The sequence below is a fragment of the Schistocerca americana genome, unplaced genomic scaffold (assembly GCF_021461395.2).
Source record: "Schistocerca americana isolate TAMUIC-IGC-003095 unplaced genomic scaffold, iqSchAmer2.1 HiC_scaffold_753, whole genome shotgun sequence".
In the NCBI taxonomy this organism is placed as follows: Eukaryota; Metazoa; Arthropoda; class Insecta; order Orthoptera; family Acrididae; genus Schistocerca; species Schistocerca americana.
In genome coordinates, this window is record NW_025726515.1 from 20,001 (window position 1) to 25,000 (window position 5,000).

Sequence of the window (5,000 nt, forward strand, 5' to 3'; positions counted from 1 at the left end):
CTATCATAACCAGACCGGGAGGTCCACTCACAAAACAGAATATCTCACCCTTCCGACAACCACCATTGCTCAGCTAAGCCACCAACACCCACACATGTCCTACACAGGGGTGCACCCAACATCACAATACTGCCTCCTGTCACACCACACAAACAATGGCAGGAATGAAAGACACAGGTCTGCCACAAGCATGGAATCAGAGCGCCGCCTGTTATGAGCCAAAGGTGCACCCTGACGTGGCAAATCAGATGATGCCGCAGTCATTTACTTACGATAATCACAATCAACAAACCGGCCCCCCCCCCCCCCCCAAAACACCTTTCCTTACAACAATGTGTACCTTAACCTAACCCGTATTGTACCTTAACCTAACCCGTATTGTACCTTAACCTAACCCGTATTGTACCTTAACCTAACCCGTATTGTACCTTAACCTAACCCGTATTGTACCTTAACCTAACCCGTATTGTACCTTAACCTAACCCGTATTGTACCTTAACCTAACCCGTATTGTACCTTAACCTAACCCGTATTGTACCTTAACCTAACCCGTATTGTACCTTAACCTAACCCGTATTGTGCCTTAACCTAACCCGTATTGTGCCTTAACCTAACCCGTATTGTGCCTTAACCTAACCCGTATTGTGCCTTAACCTAACCCGTATTGTGCCTTAACCTAACCCGTATTGTGCCTTAACCTAACCCGTATTGTGCCTTAACCTAACCCGTATTGTGCCTTAACCTAACCCGTATTGTGCCTTAACCTAACCCGTATTGTGCCTTAACCTAACCCGTATTGTGCCTTAACCTAACCCGTATTGTGCCTTAACCTAACCCGTATTGTGCCTTAACCTAACCCGTATTGCGCCTTAACCTAACCCGTATTGCGCCTTAACCTAACCCGTATTGCGCCTTAACCTAACCCGTATTGCGCCTTAACCTAACCTATATTGCGCCTTAACCTAACCTATATTGCGCCTTAACCTAACCTATATTGCGCCTTAACGTAACCCGCGTTGCGCCTTAACGTAACCCGCGTTGCGCCTTAACGTAACCCGCGTTGCGCCTTAACGTAACCCGCGTTGCGCCTTAACGTAACCCGCGTTGCGCCTTAACGTAACCCGCGTTGCGCCTTAACCTAACCCGCGTTGCGCCTTAACCTAACCCGCGTTGCGCCTTAACCTAACCCGCGTTGCGCCTTAACCTAACCCGCGTTGCGCCTTAACCTAACCCGCGTTGCGCCTTAACCTAACCCGCGTTGCGCCTTAACCTAACCCACGTTGCGCCTTAACCCAACACACGTTGGGCCTTAACCCAACACACGTTGGGCCTTAACCCAACACACGTTGGGCCTTAACCCAACACACGTTGGGCCTTAACCCAACACACGTTGGGCCTTAACCCAACACACGTTGGGCCTTAACCCAACACACGTTGGGCCTTAACCCAACACACGTTGGGCCTTAACCCAACACACGTTGGGCCTTAACCCAACACACGTTGGGCCTTAACCCAACACACGTTGGGCCTTAACCCAACACACGTTGGGCCTTAACCCAACACACGTTGGGCCTTAACCCAACACACGTTGGGCCTTAACCCAACACACGTTGGGCCTTAACCCAACACACGTTGGGCCTTAACCCAACACACGTTGGGCCTTAACCCAACACACGTTGGGCCTTAACCCAACACACGTTGGGCCTTAACCCAACACACGTTGGGCCTTAACCCAACACACGTTGGGCCTTAACCCAACACACGTTGGGCCTTAACCCAACACACGTTGGGCCTTAACCCAACACACGTTGGGCCTTAACCCAACACACGTTGGGCCTTAACCCAACACACGTTGGGCCTTAACCTGCTCTGTAATTGTCATACGACGCGTTAAATTAGTGTAGTGTTGCCTAACTGCAACCCCCGCAATATAGTTTGCTACCCGCACTGCCCGGTCCCCAGAGTATCGCTTCATGTTAAACACCTTGCAGCTATACACTGTAATGCGGATGGCAGCAGGACGTACATGCTCAATGCCCTTCGCAGTTGTTCATTGGCATTCGCATGGCGAAGCACAGCCTACGTTGTGGTACGGCTTGTGTCAACTGTCCGCTGATGTTGTACGTCCAAATCACACACTGTACTGCACATTGGTCCTCATGTACTGAATGATACATCGTGGTACATGTGTGACCGTACCACGACTGCGCCAACAACGGCGAACCATACGGTCCAAATATTGTGCACTCAGCTACGTGTCGTCTCCCTATAAGAGCTGGATTGCAGTATGGTATGCCGTGGATGGCGATCAGCATGAGCCGTCTGTTGATGTAGTGGCGCGTGTTGTCAGACGTAGTCGTCTCTTCTCACTCACCGTGATAGCATGGTGCACTGCGTTCCACATCTGCGACATGCGACAGAGGCCGGTTGACAGTCGTTCGCGCAATGGACATCGCATACGTACGGGGGCCACCTTCCACGTGTTCGCGAAGCGTGCACATGTTGTTGCGTGTATGTGGGCAGACATAGTGTGTCGTGACACCTGACACAGGCATGCAACAATCGTTGAATTTGCAAATGGCGATGGACGTCTACGTTTGCTGGTGACGTTACGCAAATGAACAACTGGTAAACCGTTGTGGTGCGGTTGTTCTCGCTAGAGGTGAATCAGTGATGGCGACGATCGGTTGAGCTACCAACCGGTTGTTTCAGCGATACCCACCATGCCCACGAACGTGAATGGCATGTGGGTGTGAAGCGATACGCGGCGGTGGCTGGGTGGGACCGTCCCCGGCCGGTGAGGGGGGGCCTCCCGGCGTGCTGGCCGCGCGGTGCGTGGGCGCACGCGCTACAGCCGGCTGGTGGGGGCGGCCAGTGGCAGGCGCGCCGGCCGACGGAGGCGGCAGGCGGCGCAGCTGCGCGCCGGCGCACCCTGCACGCGGCGCCGTGCGGCCAAAGTAGGTCCTCGCGGGCCCGGTGCGAAGCGCGGTGGACATCTGCAGTGTGCTGGTCCGATTGAGGACTGTGTGCGCTGAGGATGCGCCGCCGCCCGGCGCTCGGCGCCGCGACGCCGTCTGCTGCTCGGTCGCCTCTGCGGTTCTCGCAGGTGGTTTGTATCGCAGCTGTGCGGACGTGTTGGCGCGTTCGCTTCGGCACCCAAGTGGGGCTTTTGTCCTTCTGTGGCGCTGGCGTTGGAGCTGCCGGCCACCGTAGGTGGCGCGTGTTGTCTCCCGCCGGCAATGCCACGACAGCACGCTCCCGGGCCTCTGTCGGCAGCGGCAAGCTCAGTTGGGAGCACGGGTGGTCGCACCTAAAGCGTCTACTCGCCAAACTCCGGGCGATTGCGCCTCTCTCGAACCCGACCAAGTACTTAGGACGGCGCTGCGCGCCGCCGGGACCTGAGAGGGTTTCGAGGTGTATTGTGCAGGGGAGCTCAGCCTCCTCCTGTTTGCAGAATAATTGAGCGGACGCTTGCGTGTTCGCGCGGGCCCCCGGGACACACTCCCGGGCGGCCGGCTGCTCAGCTCTAGTTGACGCAGCTCCCTGGTTGATCCTGCCAGTAGTCATATGCTTGTCTCAAAGATTAAGCCATGCATGTCTCAGTACAAGCCGCATTAAGGTGAAACCGCGAATGGCTCATTAAATCAGTTATGGTTCCTTAGATCGTACCCACGTTACTTGGATAACTGTGGTAATTCTAGAGCTAATACATGCAAACAGAGTCCCGACCAGAGATGGAAGGGACGCTTTTATTAGATCAAAACCAATCGGTCGGCTCGTCCGGTCCGTTTGCCTTGGTGACTCTGAATAACTTTGGGCTGATCGCACGGTCCTCGTACCGGCGACGCATCTTTCAAATGTCTGCCTTATCAACTGTCGATGGTAGGTTCTGCGCCTACCATGGTTGTAACGGGTAACGGGGAATCAGGGTTCGATTCCGGAGAGGGAGCCTGAGAAACGGCTACCACATCCAAGGAAGGCAGCAGGCGCGCAAATTACCCACTCCCGGCACGGGGAGGTAGTGACGAAAAATAACGATACGGGACTCATCCGAGGCCCCGTAATCGGAATGAGTACACTTTAAATCCTTTAACGAGTATCTATTGGAGGGCAAGTCTGGTGCCAGCAGCCGCGGTAATTCCAGCTCCAATAGCGTATATTAAAGTTGTTGCGGTTAAAAAGCTCGTAGTTGGATTTGTGTCCCACGCTGTTGGTTCACCGCCCGTCGGTGTTTAACTGGCATGTATCGTGGGACGTCCTGCCGGTGGGGCGAGCTGAAGGCGTGCGACGCGCCTCGTGCGTGCTCGTGCGTCCCGAGGCGGACCCCGTTGCAATCCTACCAGGGTGCTCTTGAGTGAGTGTCTCGGTGGGCCGGCACGTTTACTTTGAACAAATTAGAGTGCTTAAAGCAGGCAAGCCCGCCTGAATACTGTGTGCATGGAATAATGGAATAGGACCTCGGTTCTATTTTGTTGGTTTTCGGAACCCGAGGTAATGATTAATAGGGACAGGCGGGGGCATTCGTATTGCGACGTTAGAGGTGAAATTCTTGGATCGTCGCAAGACGAACAGAAGCGAAAGCATTTGCCAAGTATGTTTTCATTAATCAAGAACGAAAGTTAGAGGTTCGAAGGCGATCAGATACCGCCCTAGTTCTAACCATAAACGATGCCAGCCAGCGATCCGCCGCAGTTCCTCCGATGACTCGGCGGGCAGCCTCCGGGAAACCAAAGCTTTTGGGTTCCGGGGGAAGTATGGTTGCAAAGCTGAAACTTAAAGGAATTGACGGAAGGGCACCACCAGGAGTGGAGCCTGCGGCTTAATTTGACTCAACACGGGAAACCTCACCAGGCCCGGACACCGGAAGGATTGACAGATTGATAGCTCTTTCTTGATTCGGTGGGTGGTGGTGCATGGCCGTTCTTAGTTGGTGGAGCGATTTGTCTGGTTAATTCCGATAACGAACGAGACTCTAGCCTGCTAACTAGTCGCGTGACATC

General features: G+C 54.3%; 1 non-coding gene across 1 annotated transcript in view; it reads left to right on the forward strand.

Annotated features, from left to right (window-relative positions):
- The first annotated feature begins 3,540 nt into the window (after positions 1–3,540).
- The window catches only part of LOC124590295, a 1,910-nt gene continuing 450 nt past the window's right edge, over positions 3,541–5,000 (forward strand). The window contains exon 1 of the ribosomal RNA XR_006976513.1: positions 3,541–5,000. This exon is cut by the window's right edge and continues 450 nt beyond it. This is a non-coding gene — a ribosomal RNA (small subunit ribosomal RNA).